Source organism: Aethalodelphis obliquidens, unplaced genomic scaffold (genome assembly GCF_003676395.1).
Source record: "Aethalodelphis obliquidens isolate GAN/ISIS:26980383/991018 unplaced genomic scaffold, ASM367639v1 scaffold25, whole genome shotgun sequence".
NCBI classification, from domain to species: Eukaryota; Metazoa; Chordata; class Mammalia; order Artiodactyla; family Delphinidae; genus Aethalodelphis; species Aethalodelphis obliquidens.
The window spans coordinates 21,835,026-21,852,410 of NW_020837969.1; the positions used below are offsets into that span (position 1 = coordinate 21,835,026).

The 17,385-nt window shown below is 43.3% G+C and overlaps 1 long non-coding RNA gene across 1 annotated transcript; it reads right to left on the reverse strand.

Moving 5' to 3' along the window:
• Positions 1 to 1,485: 1,485 nt before the first annotated feature.
• Positions 1,486 to 16,891, reverse strand: LOC113628815 (uncharacterized). Its single transcript, XR_003436261.1, has 3 exons — positions 16,656 to 16,891; positions 5,251 to 5,760; positions 1,486 to 4,507 (listed from the first exon to the last, which is right to left on the reverse strand). It is a non-coding gene; the product is annotated as an uncharacterized LOC113628815 (long non-coding RNA).
• Between the last annotated feature and the right edge of the window lie 494 nt (positions 16,892 to 17,385).

Sequence of the window (17,385 nt, forward strand, 5' to 3'; positions counted from 1 at the left end):
TTGCAGACACTCAGGCCCTGCCCCAGACCTACTGAATCTGCACTTTTAAATAACTGCGCTAAAATATGCGTAACACAGAATTTACCATCTTAACTGTTTTTTAAAGTGTACAGTTCAGTAGTGTTAAGTATATTCACATTTTTGTGCAACCAATTCCCGGAAGTCTTTCCATCCCGCGAAACTGAAACTCTGTACCCATGAAAACAACTCCCCATCTCCTTCTCGCCCCATCCCTGCCCCAGCCACTGGCAACCACTCAGAACTGCATTTTAACAAGTTCCCCAGATGATTCATATGCCCATTAAAGGTTGAGAGTCACTGCCCTAAGTATGAGAACCACACATCGTAAAATCAGGAGCCACTGTGAGTTTCTTGAGGCACCCAGGCCATGACCCTGGGCCAGGCAATGGAAACGAGGCAGCAGAGCAATGACTAGTCCCTCTAGACAATTCTGATGCTCAAGTGGTTTGAGAACCACTGCTCTGACCAGTGATTTGCACTCTTGCCTACATACTAGAATCACCTGGGAACTTTAAAATTCATGCCTGAAACCCATCCCAAACCAACTAACTCTAGTCTCTAAAGGCAGAGCCCAGGTATTCTGAAAGATCTCCCAGTGATTCTGATAACTTAGCCAAGTTTCAGAACCATTGGAGGGACGAAGGAGAGGTTGGTAGGATTCTGCACTGTGCGTGGGATTTAGAGGGGAATGATGGCTCCAGGGAAGGCATCATAACTGCTGCTTCATTTTATATTGGCCCAGCTACCCTGATATGAATGATTGCTCCAAGGAGTTAAAAAAAAATAAACTGGCTTTATGAAAAGAAATGGCTGTCTCCTTCGAAGCCCTAACACCCTCCCACTGCCTGTCATTATTCCCTATCGCATTGCTCCGTCTATTTTCTTAATAGCATTTACCACAATTAGCAATTATCATGCTTATTGTCGGCCTCCTCTCACTAAACCAACACCTGCCTCTGTGTCAGAGCCAGGTTCAGAGCTCTAGCTCACCTCTCCATCTCACAGAGCCCCTGATAAATATTCGAGTGAATCAATCAACCCTGCTATGTCATGGAATCACTGTGGCTTCTGACAGTAAAAGAAACTGCTAAACTCTCAGGACCGAGAGAATCATGGTGGGGTGGGGGGGTTCTGCATGGAGCAGTCAAGGTCAGTGAGGGCGAGTTTTCCCAGATGGAAGAGGCCAATGCGGGTAGTAGTGCAGATGGATTCACTGGGTGAAAATCAGAATTCTTAAATGAGTGATACAGACTTTGAGCTAGTGAAATCTGAATATATACATGTGACCTCATCCAGAACCTCCCAGCTAGTGAGGCTTGGATGGCAACACATTTATACAACACTATCCCACCCCAACTCCTATCTGGGGTGGAATTCTGTAATGGAAACAGCATATATTTTGGGACAGACCCGCATTCAAATTCTGCTCTCTCTCCTGGCTGGCTGCTCAACCGCAAGAAATTACTGATGTGAGCCTCAGACTCCTCATCTGAAAAATGGAATAACAGTAATTATCCCACAGATTACATAAAGCACCTGACAAAGTGCCTGACACAGAGCGGAGCTCAATAAATGTTAACTCCCCAATCTGCAATCTGGATTTCCTTACCCACTCCTTTTCAAACCTCTTCCTCCTTTAGTTACACTCTTACTGCCTCATCAGCAGAACACATGCAATCACTTACAGCACCAATCGTCTATGCATTTGACTGGAAAAAAAAAAATCACACACCGACTTGTGGATTGTCTTCTATCACTGTACTGAGAGCTCTTGTATACTGAATATATGAAAAGTTGAAGGATTTATTGAACTTGTTTCCCAGCCTAAATGGAAACGCCTTTTGGGACAGGAACCTTACCTTCTGCTTCCTTCTGTCCTGCAGCACTGAATTCCACAGTCAAACACGCAGATCTGATATGCACTTTCCAGATCTTCATGACCACAACTGTTCAAAGAGTAGATACCATCTCTACCCTATGTCCCAGCCAGCCCATAAGACACCCTCTCTCATCATCTTCCTCCAAGTTCTGCTTTTACCCGTTTCCCAATGACGGAAAAGAAGTGGTTGCTTCCTGAGTATTCTGCATCCTTCCAAGCAACCTCTGCTCAAATGCAGCCCATCTGTGCACTGCTGACACTATGAATCTATTTAAATTCTGATGATTCACTATACTGATTGAACTAGGTTTTACTTTTTTTTATTAAGGTTTTTATGTGCTTTATCTTTTAACAGAATTCAAAGTATTATGAAGAGATATAACATCTTTAGATCATCATGATATTATTTATGTTAAGACCGTGGCAGGGAATGCAAATTTCTTCACTCAACCTAATCTCCCCTTTTCCTTTAGTAAGAGATCCCAAATTTTTAGTTGGTGCATTGCAGTCCAATTAAAAGATGACATTTCCTATTCTCATGAACAGTTCACTGAGTCAGATGTTGGGGTATTTGCCATAGAGGTGTGAGAATACTGTGCAGCATTTCTGGGTGAAGTCTCCTTATTAAGTGTTTATGTGTTTATTCTTCCTCATCTGTTGCCAGCCTGGAACATAGATGAGATGGCCGGAGAGCCAGTTACCTTCCTAGACCATGAATACCAGGCCCACACTTTAGAGATTATAAGAGCTGACAGCCAGAAGGAGATTGAGTTCTTAAAGAATTTGGGACACCTGGCCACGGCAACCCCAAACTGCCTAGAATTTGTAAAATCCCTTTGCAAGAGAAAGCAGCTAACTATTATATGCAGTTGAACTTAATTTGAACTAATACAGGGTACAGTTAAATTATATTTCTTGCATATTCAATTCACGTAAATTAAGTTTAATCACAGATAATTACTGCACTGATTCCATGATGATCAAATAGTTCACAGTCTACTAATTGCACTGAACTACTGGCTGAATGTAGCATTTTTGATTTGTAATGCAAAATAAAAAAAATGTGAAGATGCTTAAGGAAGTGTAGCTGGTCCAAAAAGCCAATTTTAGACAGCAGTAAATAGCCCTAAGCCTCTCTGGGCACCAAACATTACCACATAAGGAAAACATATGCAAAAAAGCACCATAATCTAATTAAAGTACTGCTGTTGGTTTTATGGACTTTACTAGCTATTTTTATTTGTCTTAAGTTTTAAGTAGATTTTAGGCATATTTATTGTGCTAGAAAATTTTTATCACTAGTGAGAAATAAAGTCTCTGTCCTAGAAACACATATATGTAATTTTTGGTCTTTGCTTTTTGTCAGAAAATGAGCAGAGTGGGAGAGAAACAGACAATAGGAGATTAAGGGAATATTGGTTAAAAGGAATGAAGTGGAAGGTCATGATACTGGTCACTGGGAAACAGGGAAAAGCAGAACTTGGAGGAAGATGATGAGAGAGGGTGTCCCATAGGTTGGCTGGGACATAGGGTAGAGATAGTATCTACTATTTGAATAATGGACTTCTGTTTACAAAGCCCATGAGTTATCTCACTCAGAGATAGGTGTAGAAACACAGGGAGGGCTGGCCAGGGGTTATGGGTAAGAGAAGGGATGGCTATAAAGGAATTTCAGGAGGCATTCTTTGGGATGATAGAAAAGAGAAAGTCTCTGCATTCCAACTGCCTGAGATAACCACGGTTGGCCATAAAGTTGGTCATGTATATAAATATCAGGGAATGATTCAGATTTTGACCTCATACTTATGCTTTTTTGGAGACCCTCTTTATGAAAAATACAAAATTAAGTTCAGAGTTTTGAACAAGATCTCTGCAAGTGAGAGCTTCTGAGCCTTAGCCTTGCCGTAAATCCAACTCTGATCATTTATCTATACTTTAAAAACAATCAAAACAGGGACCATACTATACAGCCTGTTAGTAAACTTTTTCCCCTCACCGTAAGTCTCGAGTATCCTTCCCTGTCAATACATATGATTCTAGCTCATCTTTTAAGATAATTCTGTGGTTTTTCTAATAGTCATTAGATAGATAGATAGATATTTAAATTATTTCCATATGTTGATCCTCTCACTGGGGGATGCTTTCCCTAACAACAGAGCCTGGAATATGATAAGCCCTAAATAAAATGTTTGTTGAATTGGTGCCTTGCTCTGAGCACACATGTGTAGTGTCCAGGTTTGACAGGGTTAAAAGATGGTGATCTCTACTCTGAAGCGCCCCCTGGCTGGAGTGGGGCGACAGAGACCAAAGCACCAGTATTCTGTCTCTGAATGCCTGTCCCTCTTCTGTACATCCTCTCTCTCTCTCCCCACGCCTCCACTGGGCTGTTACCACTTAGGGCTTGTAGTGAAGGGTGGGAAACTTCACTGAACAGGTCTGTTCAGGAAACACGATGGTGTTTCAGGAATATGCTCTAGATTTCAAAGCACTTCTAACCTTAAAGGGAAAGTTTCCTGAATATCTTTCCCTGGATTGATGACAGCCAAGTCCCAAATTGGAAAGACAGTGGTAATCGGAGAGTCCTGAGTACATTTAGCTGCTGTGAATCTGAAAAACAAAGAATATTAAAAATGAATAAGAATTTCACAAGATCAAGGAGTGTGGGACTCTAGAAATAAAGTTCTCTTTATATTCTTATATGAGAGAATGGATGGAGAATACATCGACTTTAGCTGGGCCAAAAGACAGTTCATTTGTGATTAGAGACATTCTCTGGAAACAATAAACGGACTGAAAGTACCAGCTGAAGAAACAATAGGTTCAAAACCTATCACCCAGAAAAATGCATGGAGTTTTGGTCCTTTTAATGAGAAAACGTGTATGCTCATTTCCTTGAATAAATCTCTACATCATTCATGGAATGAATGACATTGGAATATTAAGCCTAGCAATTTCTCTTACTTCCAGCCTCTGTAGCCTTCTAACCTAAACTGGGACCTCTCTACTTCAGGGATTTAGTGATGCCCGCAGATTCAGGAGAATCTAAGGGACCCAAAGGCAGGTGCTCAGTTTAAAGGACAGAGTTATTGTTCCTTGCTACTTTCTCAGCTTTACACAGGTTTGCCAGGAACAGGGCTCTTGCTTCATTCCCAGTGCCTGAGTGCCTGGCAGGCACAAGTTTCAATAACCAGGTCACATGTCTTGCCCATGGTTTTCTCCAGATCCTTGAGCTATCTCGTCATCTTTTTGATATTCCATTTTTCTAGGATGAGGAACTTAGGTGGACATTGTTAGTTCACTTATCTGTTCCTACTTCCTAATAGTACTTACATTATCTCTCTGATATTTACCTCTTTCCCGTGCAGTCCAGACATTTCAGGGAAAGCCGACCCCACCTCTCATTCAACAGGTGGACTGGTGGGCTTGAGGCCATCAGCCCATTGCAGTCCCCTGGTCAGTTCGTCTGTTCAGGGATGTGCCTGTGACTCAAGGTGAATCTCAGTGTCTTTCTTAGAATACAGGGACTGAGGCACTCTATTTTCATTGGAAATAAGCCAGAAAACATTTAGCTCCCATTGCAGCTGGCAAAAACTAGTTAAATATTTGCTAGTGTTTCCTTTTTTTCCTGGGCACACAGCTCACTACTTTTTCCAGCCTCCTTGGCCATATGACTGAGTTCTAGCCAATGGAATGTGGACCAAATCGATGTCTCCCCTTTCAAGCCTGCCTCTTCTCTAGTGATCTTCCTTTTTCTTTCCCCATCTGCTGGCTGAGTGGAGAACCACAATGGAGAGAGCCTGGGTAGCCATTTGGAGGACAGCATCTCAGGACGGTTGCTTGACCAGGAACACTGGACCGAACTGCACGGAGAAACAAATTTACATTGTGTGAAATCACCAGAATTAAAAAAAATATTTTATTTTTATTTATTTAGGCTGTGCTGAGTCTTAGTTGTGGCATGCAGGATCTTCGTTGCGGCATGTGGGATCTAGTTCCCCAAGCAGGGATCGAACCTGGGCGCCCTGCACTGGGAGCACGGAGTCTTACCCACTGGACCACGAGGGAAGTCCTGAAATCACCAGAATTTTAAAGTTATCAGTTACAGTGTTAATCTCTCCTGATTAGTTCACTTCCTTACCTAGGAATCTTCCTTTTCATGGTCCCATAAATCCTCTCTACTGATTACACATGCTTGCATTGGGTTTTTCTGTTACTACTTAGAACAGGATAACTGATATGGATCCTGCCTTGCACCCCATCTTAGGATTGCATTGTGGCTTTTTGGTTGTGCTGTTAATGCTTATTTGATTCAGTTCATTTCTGGCATTCAATGTCACCCTGCCTAGGAAAAGTGATCTTCTTTGTTAATGGCTTAACTAGTGATTGTGGCTAGATGCTCTACCTATTTTCTCCATTCACTAAAATAACTCTTGTTTGTATTTGCTCTCCATTTAGGGATTGAGGATAATCACTACTGGCTCTATGCTGCTCCTGCTTAATAACTTAATGCTTCCTAATTACTTACTAAGGGGCTTAGTAGCTAAATAGTTTAACTAATAGTACAAGGTAAGAAAAGATATAAACTTGGACAGGAGCATCTCATCCTTACTTTCATGGGGTTATATTTCTCCATGACCAGATCAAAGTATCCGGATTCCTTGTTCCCATGACTTCCACAGGGACCAAAAGACCTGGGAGGCAAGTGACAAGGGTCACAGGAACAATAAAGTGGTTTGATTTAGTCCTTTGCAGAGAATTGTCTATTTAGAACAAGCAGCCTCCTGTGTTAACAGCAAAGGCCACACTCATGTTACATCCACATTCATAAACAAACCAGTGTTGAGGAAGTGCCACATATGACCACAAGCAAGATCTTCTCTTTTTGCCCCAACCTTTCTATCTCACAATATTTTACTGTCCCAGCCAAGGAAGCCTTCCTTCCTCCATCAGACTAGATATGTTAAACCAGTATCACTCCAACTTTTTTTTAACCTATTAATCCTGCTTCCCATCTTTTCTACCTTCACTTGCATTGACCATTGGAATTACAAAAATGATTAAGCCATAATTTCCTTCCTCAAATGCTTACCTCATGAAGGAGACAAACACATATTTTAATGAAATGTGGGAGGTGCTGTAATAAAGTTATACACATGGTGCTATGAGGCACAGAAAAGGACCACTTAGCCCAGTATGAAGCTCATAAAGGTTCTCAGGGGGGAAATGATTCCTAAGCTGAACCACAAAAAGCTGAATACTACCCAAACGTAAACCATGGGCAGAAATGCCAGCATTTGATGGGTGAAGGAAGGCAGGAGAGGCCAGGTCTTAGAAAGAACATCCAAGCATGTCTTTGAATTATTTATTCCTATTAGAATTTAAGTTCCTTGAGTGTAGGAACTTGATCCATCTTGTTCACTGGTGTGTTCAGTGCCTAAAACAGTGCTTGGTACTTAAATGGTGCTAAAAAAGTATTTGTGGAATTGAATGACACCTGGAAGGAATGCCAACAGATATGTATCTCATAGGAATCTCTCCAGCAGGTGTGTGAAGCCGGCAGGGAGACCCGTCATGAGGCTAAGGCCATATTCCAGGTAGAGAATGGGACCTCCATAGGGCAATGAGAGCAGGGTAAGGAAGAAGCGGCATATTTGAGAAATGTTTACAAAGTAAAATCAGCAGGACTTGGTAACTGGCTGTGGGAGATGAAGGAGAGACCAGGATGACTCTTAGTGATAAAGAATACAGAGCAGGAACAGGAGGAGGAGAAAACAGAAGAAACCAACATGGCTAGGAATCTGCTTTTAACAAAATCTCTTTCCCGCCCTTGACCCTCTCAGGGACCTGCTAGCCAGGTAATGTTCAAGTCACAGTCATACTGTCATGTTCATTCAAGTGACCTTTGCATAATTTCGGAATTATATAATTTACGATAAGTTAGGATATATTTATATATTCTAAATAATGTGTTATTTAAAAGTGTACGTTAGGCCTCAGTGTATCTTTCAGGTCTTCTACTTTGTATTTTCTATATTTTTGACTCCCTATTCTAAATTCTTGATAAGTGTGTATAATATATATAGATATATATGTTATATATATGTATAAAATATATATATATATCTGTGTGGCTGTATGATTTCAATAACATTGAAATTATAATCTGTGGAAGTTTTATTCTAAAGAAGACATATTTCTCTAACAGCTAGATGAGATAAACTTTTTCTTCTATTGTTATTGACTGCTGGGATGTAGCAAAAGATTATTTTTATTTAAATAGACAATTTGGATGTACTCAATTTGACATGTAAACAAATTTGGGGTTATTAATATTTAGTTCATAAATAACACATTTCTTTATTGTCCATTTTACTTTCTTTGATGTTTACTATTAGTGAGTTATATAGTCTCTGTGAATGCCCAGACAGGGGACACAACACCTTTTGATTCCTGACTTTTTTTTTTATGGTACGCGGGCCTCTCTCTGTTGTGGCCTCTCGCGTTGCGGAGCACAGGCTCCAGATGCGCAGGCTCAGCGGCCATGGCTCACAGGCCCAGCCGCTCCGTGGCATGTGGGATCTTCCCGGACCGGGTCACGAACACATGTCCCCTGCATCGGCAGGCGGACTCTCAACCACTGCGTCACCAGGGAAGCCCTGATTCCTGACTTTTAAGTAACATTATATATGGTTATATCCTACCTCTACAAGTCATCTATTTATATTTTGCTTTGTTAATTGTTATATTACGTAAGTATGATAGACATATGTAAGGAATAAAAATAAATGACAAAATGAACACCTGAGTCTCCTCACCCAGCTTAAGAGATACTAATTAGATTTTTAAATAATTTTCTGATTATTAAAATAATATATATTTGTTGTATTTTAGAAAGTATAAAAAAGACTAAGGAAGAGGGAGAAAAATCATCTATGATATTATTACCCAAGAGGAACCAATGTAGCATTTGTATAGGTTTCTCTCAAATCTTTTAATGTAGAAAATCATATTGTAGAAACAACTTTGTATCTTGCTTTTTCCTCTTAATATTGGACCATATGTATTTTCTTCTATTACTGTATCATTAGACATCATTTTTAAAAAGCTACAAAATTTCCATCGTATGACTGAATCAAAAATTTTAAGCTGTTCCCTAAATTGTTGGACTTATAAGTTACTTCCAATTTTTCATTATTATAAATATAATTTGACGTGTATCTTTTGCAAAATGACTTTTCTGTACTGTGATGCTGTGTGTACCGGGTGTGTAGTGTGTATTCCATCTTCTCTTGGATAGATTCCACACTCGTGGAATCACCAGGCCAAAGGAAGTGAACACTTTGAGGTTCTCAAGACATACTGCCATATTGCTTCCCCCAAAAGCTCTAGCAATTAGTATATTTGATGGCACATCTTCCGCAATACTCTTGTAAACACAAAATCTAGTTATTTTCTGTTTTTAAAAAGCACATGGATGAGAAAGTATGAATGGGGCCATATTCTCCAAAGTATCCTTTTATCTTCATTCCATGCCCTGTTGATGATAAATTTAAACAAAACTAATTTTTTAAATCATAGAGGAAAATTGTGTCAGTGGAGAAATTAATATTAGATAACTGATAGTGGTGATAATTTGATAGGGAGAAAGGTGGAAATAAGAGAGTACAAGGATGTAAAGACTTATTAGGCAGTGATTCAAGTCACATGCTTTTGTCCTTAATTGTGCGGCTCACTGCACTTACAGAATCTTATAAAATACAAGACTTTAGGATTACAAAATGCACATGACTTTGCATCTCAAAGGTCACTTTTGATGATGTAGGATTTTTCGCTGGCAACTATTTTCTATTAGCATATTGAAGAGATCATACCACTGGTTCCTGGCTACCATTGTGGCTGTTCAGAAATCAACAAGTCCGGGGCTTCCCTGGTGGCGCAGTAGTTAAGAATCCACCTGCCAATTCAGGGGACACGGGTTTGAGCCCTGGTCCGGGAAGATCCCACATGCCGCGGAGCAACTAAGCCTGTGCGCCACAACTGCGGAGCCTGTGCTCTAGACCCCGCGAGCCACAACTACTGAAGCCCGCATGCCACAACTACTGAAGCCCACGTGCCTACAGCCCATGCTCCACAACAAGGGAAGCCACTGCAATGAGAAGCCCGTGCACCACAACGAAGAGTAGCCCCCTCTTGCCACAACTAGAGAACGCCGGAGCACAGCAACGAAAGACCCAACGCAGCCAAAAATAAATAAATACAATAAATAAATTTATTTTTAAAAAATCAACAAGTCCAACTGTCCTTTCTTCAAAGCTAATCTGACTTTTTCTCTGGCTATTCTTCTTCCCTCTCCCCCTCACCCCTCTATTTTTAGTTTTCTTCAGTTTTACTCTGCTGAATGTAGGTGTGGATTTTAAAATGATCCTTCTTGGTATTAACTTGCCAGTGAGTCAGGGAATAGTATTTCTATTAGCACTGGAAAAGTTTGTCACTATTTCTTTAAATATTGAATCTCCCCTATTATCTCTTTCCTTGCCTTCTGGAATTTTGATCAAATGTATGTTAGATGGAATAGATATTTGAAAGTATTAAGGAATTATTATAAATATTTAGGTGTGATGATATTGTAGTCATTTTCTTTTAAGAATTCTTATTGTTAAAGAATGTCTATTTTTAAAAACATGTGTTCAAACTTCTGTCTCTTCTAGGTTTCTTTCCTCTGTTGTTCATATTTTTGACTCCCTGTTGTAAATTCTTGATGATATATATTCTGAGTTATTTTTAGTTCACTAATCTGCTGTATTCTAGTATCCAATCTGCTGCCAAAGATGTCCATATAAATTTATAACAAATACATACAGAGTTTATAATAAATATATATAAATTCTGTTTGGTTCCTTAACCAATCTGGCTTATTTCTGTAGCTTTCTGTTTTCTGCAAACATTTCCAATATTGTCATTTATTTTTTTAAACCCAGTAAGCAAAGTGGCTTTATAATCTGAGCCTGAGAATTCTGATAGCAGCAGTCTACACAACCTCTTCCTGCTGTCCTGTTTTTGGCTGATTCTCCCTCCTATTGTCTTGCTTTCTTGTGAGCTTGGTTACCTATAAGTGTGCATTTGCTACTGACCTTGAAAACTGCCTGTGAGGTTTTCCTGCGGCCTGAGATGAATATGCTTCCTCCTCTGCATTTTGCATTTGCCGGTTAGACTCTTGGAAACTCCATTACTTGGAAACCAAGTCAAACCAAATTTAAGGCTTGACTTTCTCTGGCTCCCTCAGATTGTATGTGCCCAAAATGCAAATGCCTGTGAGGACTGGTCTGTGGCCAATTTTCTATGGGATTATTTTCTTTTCCTTCTTCCTCTTGTTCTGCTCACTTCCAAGTAGCATTTTCTAGTCTCTTGTGGTTGTGATGCAGAAGGGCATATTTAGTTTCGCTTAACTCACGCTGATGCCGTTGCACTTTGGGGTTAAAGGCTATAGGGAAAGTCTTCCAGAACTGCCTTCCCTGCTGGACTTGACCTCCGTCCCTCCTACCCGAGCAGGGTTAACAACCTTGGTCAGCTGGGTGCTGTCTTCAATTCCCCTGCGGCATAGGCAGTTTTGACTCCCGGCTCCCACCAACCCTTCCAAATATTATTCTGAAAACAGTCTTTTATCCAAAAAACTAGCCAGAGAGTCCCACTTGTCAAGTCTTTTCAACTTTTCAATTTTTTTTAACGGGATCCAACTAACCTAACCCTCCATTTTGAGAAACAAGAAGTCTTCTGCTAAAAAATTTTAACTTTGTAATTAGCAAAAAGTAGAATAACTAAGAGATTTTTGCTTTGGGAATCTGACAGTAGAAATGTAGATGAGTGGCAGCTTGACTTTACTAAAGGATAAAATGTTCATGATACGATGTGATGTTTATTATTAATGATTAACAACATAAATAATTTCAATTGGCATCATTAGTCTATAACACTGTCTGTAACACCATATGAAATTCCACCTACAGCTGCCTCCCTTTCTAGACACCTGATACCCAATCGGCAAAAGTGTTTTGAATAATCAAGGACACAGATGTTGTCATCAACTAGTATCTAATCACATAAACTTTGGCTTCCATTTTCTCAGGGCTGAAATAAGAAGGTTAAACTCTGACCTCTGAAATGAGAAGGTCACTTCAGTTCAAAGAGTTTTCTGGCTCTTTCAGAGCCAATAATCTGGGCTAACATTTCAGCTCTTTTCTCTGGGGAAGGAAGAGAAAGATAGGTTTATCCAGTTATTAAATTTTTTCCTCTCTTCAGTCCAAAAAAAAAAAAAAACGAGTTTGTAACAGCAAACAAAAATAAATCAATACAACAATACAGAAAAATATATTGAGATTTTAAAATGAGAGGAAGAAAAAAAGAGATGAAAGCATTACTCCAAAATGTCCTATAGTTGGGTCATGAAGTCTATGCAGGACTTCGCAGCATTTGCTAACTTACGGAAAACATATACTATACTTTGTATACATTTAGTAGTTCATACACTAAACAGAAAGCTCCCACATAAATGAGATTTCTAGTACAGAAAAGACTTCAAGTATATATAGGCATTACTATGTTTTTATTCTGCAGTCACAGTTTTAGCAGATATCCACTGAGTTTAATGCTAATTGAGGTTCTACTATATATTGTCTATTTCAAATAGCATAAAAAAGAGAGCACATCTTGCCTGACCCATTGATTGAGCTTGATTTTGGACTTATCACCAATCTCCATAAGAACACCTCACTCAAAGAAAGGATTTGTAATTCTACCCCCCTTAATTTTCAAAGAATGCTTCCCTCAAAAGAAAAACCATAAAATTTTAGAACATCCTAAAAAGAATTTAAGTTCTGTAATCTGTCTTTCCCATCTACATTCAATCAGGAGAAAGGCAGTTAAAAGCAACTGTATTACATGCTGGAAGGTCAGTTCTAATGCATTACAGGATGATCTTGAACCATCTGACATTTTAAGTGTGTTTAAAATTTTCTGTCTTGATATTTTGTGACTCCACCGGGCTAGCTACTGTTGCCAAGGCAATATGGGTTACTGCAGGGATACAAAGGGGTTTTTGTTTGTTGTTTTTTAAATATTAATGTGACAAACATGGGAAAAGTAAATATAGAGAACAAATTCAGCCCCTTTTCTCTTCAAAATGCATGCAGTACAGATCCTCTGATCATATATCTGATTAAAAAATACAAAGACTCATGCAGTGACTTTCCCAACTGGTATAGAGACCTTCTCCCAATCAGTGGGGCAGCTACCATCAGAGTCCTCTTCTCATTCTTTGTTCTGGATTGAGGCCCCTCTGAAAATGTGGGACATTGATTATACACAATATTAACTACCCACCTCCAACATGTTTATCTCTAAATGGAAAAATCCTTTCTTTATGTAAATAAAGGTGGTGGTAAAGGTCCAGAGTGTTACATTTCAGGGAACTTGTGAAAAGAAGACAGAGAAATGCATGGTGCAAATCATATAAATACATTCAGTTGGGTTGCAAAAGACTCAAATGCAGATGAGAATAAAGATTCCAAGTAACCCTTTTTTTTTCTCTGTGATTATTCCTTCTAGTCAATATAATCTAAAGCTGTTCAGACACTATGATGGACTCCAATCATCTGAGGATGGGATGAATCAAAGCCTCTATTTTCTGGAATACTACATGAAACTTTTCTGGAAACAGATAATATCTTTGCTTCCTACTAACTGAAATGCAGTATTTTAAAATCAGAAGTCTACATGCAGATCAAGAAACCCTGTAGTAAAAGGCACTTTTTAATCAAAATCTCCCAAAGCAAGGTCTCCTTAAGACAAACCAATGATTCAAGCAAAATGCCATGTTGCTACCAGAGACCTGGAAATAAATAGGAAGTCTTTTAAGCACAACTGAAAAACAACTCACAAACCTCAGAGCAACTATTTTTAAATAAATATTTAGAAGCTCAAGGAAAGTGTTTGTCTTAACGCTGGGAAGCACACTGGACCCCATCGGCTCCTGCTCCCAATAAATGATGCTGGGAGTGTGTCTGGAAGAATAAATATGAAACTGAGCGCTCACAGGAACGGTATAGGGTTGATGTCCATGAGCGCTTTCACATGCTGACACGTGAGCAGACCTTTGGTTCCACTGCAGGCAAGCTCCTCCTCTCCGACCATTTAAAAACTATCCAGGATACAACAGCCACTCCTACTGGGGATGGATACTTCCACTCAGTTTTGATGCAGTTTCAGTTTGATCCCGTGAAACCATCAGAACTTCCCACCAGAGATAAACGAGGAGATGCTGGCCTTATTAGTGTGCACAATTAACACAGGTGACCTGGCTGTACTTGCCAACCTTCCTGCTATTTTTTTTAAAAATAAATTTATTTATTTTTGGCTGCGTTGGGTCTTTGTTGCTGCGCGCAGGCTTTTCTCTAGTTGCAGAGAGCAGGGGCTACTCTTCGTTGGGATGCACGGGTTTCTCATTGCAGTGGTTTCTCTTGTTGCAGAGCACGAGCTCTAGGCACTCGGGCTTCAGTAGTTTTGGCGCGTGGGCTCAGTAGTAGTGGCTCGCGGGCTCTAGAGCACAGGCTCAGTAGTTGTGGCGCACGGGCTTAGTTGCTCCGCGGCATGTGGAATCTTCCCGGACCAGGGCTCGAACCCGTGTGCCCTGCATTGGCAGGCGGATTCTTAACCACTGCGCCACCAGGGAAGTCCCGGGAAGTCCCCTCCTGCTATTTTTATCCACCTCCCTACATGTGAGCACCTTTGACCTACTCTGAGCTCAGACCCCCTGATCTATTAGAGTGACTTTGTCAGTCTTTCTTTAAAAATGAACAGGCAGGGGCTTCCCTGGTGGCGCAGTGGTTGAGAGTCCGCCTGACGATGCAGGGTACACGGGTTCGTGACCCGGTCCGGGAAGATCCCACATGCCGCGGAGCGGCTGGGCCCGTGAGCCGTGGCCGCTGAGCCTGCGCCTCCCGAGCCTGTGCTCCGTAACGGGAGAGGCTACAACAGTGAGAGGCCCGCGAACCGAAAAAAAAAAGAACAGGCAATAAAACGAATTTAATCTAGAAGCAGCAGCTCAGTAAGGGAAATGAAAACATCAGAAGTTACCTAATCACAGCCACAGCCATCCAGGGCTCTGTCTTATCTGCTGGGTAATAAAAATGGTACCTTCCTAAACTTGAAGGGCATCAAATAAAATAAGTAGTAAAGTTGTTGCTAGCCTCTGGCTCTTGGGGGGATTGCTATGCAGTTTAACCAGTGTATACTAATTACAAAACACTGTCATGGGTTTGAAACACCTATGTTCTAGGAAAGTTTTTTGGGGGGTGCAGGGGGAAGGTTGTTTCCACATAAAGCAAAAATTGAAACACAAACACCTTTAAGAACAGGGATTGTTAAGAGGGCAGCAGAAGGAAGGAATGGGCAGAAAAGAATATCTCCTCTCAAGTTAGGGTAGTTTTTCCAGAAGAGTAGGGTTCAGTCTCAGTTTAAGGAGAACACTTATAAATACCTTGGACAGCTCAAAACTGCTATTTGGGGAACCAAGAACCAAGTGAGCCAAGAATAGAGCAGTGCTTTAAAACTCCTGGCAAAGCAGCAAGAGGATGAAGAGTTGGTTTTGCATCGTTCTGAACACAGCAGTAAAGAAGCAGAGGCACCTCTTCCCAAAAGGCGCCGGAATCCTACGGCATCAACGGATTCGTCGCGGGGGCGGGGGTGCGGGGGGTATTTCTCAAAGTCTCCCAGGGCACTCACCCCTCCCTACCCCGCCCCACTACTCCGTCCACCCTTCCTCCCTCCACCTCCAGGACCCGCCCACCCCCCGGGGGTGTGCAGCACTTCTTAAGCTCTAGCCCCCAGGGGCCACCTCTGCAGCCCAGACTCTTCCTGGAGCTTGGCAAGTTCTGGGACTGAAAGCCAGGCTTGCACGGCCGCCAGGGGCCACTCGGGCCTGGAGGTCGGGGCGTGGGGTGTGCGTGGGGGAACTAGAGCCTTAAAGGCCACCCACTTCCTTCGAGGGGACGAGTAACGCATCTTCCTCACTGCTTCTCAGGGGTCAGCCCGCTCTTCACTCGACGGTGATCAATACTCACTCGACGCGGCTCGGACCACCTCCTGTGCCCCTGGACTCCGCCCTAAGGGTCCTCTGGCGTCTGTGACGGCGCGGGTCCCGGCCTCTTCAGTCGGCTCAGGCCAGCGCTTCAGGGGTCCCTCCAGTCCCCTCCCCCGCCCCCTCCCCCCCGGCACTTTCTCTAACTGAGGAAGGAGCGGAGAGGAACTTGACTGAATCAAGGGACCTGCGAGCCTATGGATAAGTTTTAAACCCGAGAGCCAATTAAATATTATTGGAACCTACTGTAAGGGCGGGGAAGGGGAGGTTAGGAGGCGGAGAGGCTGAGTCCCACGGCGGCGGGTCCAGCCCCGGAACCCAGCACAGCCCTCCCTCGGCCCTTCCCCGCCGTCAGGACGAGGGGCGCTGCCACCCCAGCCGGGACCCTGCGCCTCCCCGCCCCCGATTCCCCTCAGGACGCGCAAGTCGGCCCCTCCCCACCCACGCCGGGCCGAGCAAGCCGAGCGGAGGGCAGGGGCGAGACGAAGGGCCAAAGTTCCCCGGACTAAGACGCCGCGCGCAGCTCTTCCTACACATCAGCTGCGGCTCTGGGAGAACGCCTGCGCCTCAAAGGTTGGTCTCGCGCCGCAGCCCGGGACGGGTACAGGGCCCATACCCTCTTACCTGACGCGCGGCCCCGAGGGCGGACTGGGCTTCCGCCCGCCGGGTCCATCCCCAGGGCTGTGTGAAGGCCGTGGGCGGGGTCGGCGGTCGCACCGCCCTCCCCGCGGGCTCCGGGGCTGCTCAGCGCCAGCGGATGGAAGAGACGCCCCAGCCGGGAGTTCGGGCTCCGCGGGCACCGGGTCCACTCCGGGCGGCGGGGGCGGGGCCTCTCGGCCCTCAGTCACTCGGGGCGGGAGGTGGGGGTACCGGGGAGCGGGAAGGGGGAGCGGGGTGCCGGCGGGCGGCGGGGGACGGCTTCTCAGCTGAGTTCCCACCTTCTGAGGAAACGCGCGCTGCCCCTGGCCTGGGCGCGAGCGCCCCCTGGAGGCCCCGGCGGAGGGCGCGGCCTGGAGCGGAGCGCGCCGCCTCGCCCCGCTCGGAGAGCGGGTGCCCGGACTTGGGGGCTCCCGCCGCGGGCGGCCGCAGCCCCGCTTCCACGCCTGGGCCCGTCGCTCACCCCGGGCGCCTAGGGACACGTCACCCTGAGGACCTCCTCTCCACTTCGGGGTAAAGCGGGAATATCTGGAAGGCGGTGGGAGCGATGCTTCTTTTCACACACATTATAGGAAACGTCTTGGATGGATGCCCAACTGCTACCAAAACCGGTGAGGGTATCGCTCACCTCTGCATCCTTGGTGTCTACAAGAGCGCCTGGCATATGGTAGGAGTCCGGTAATTATTTTTTATCAAA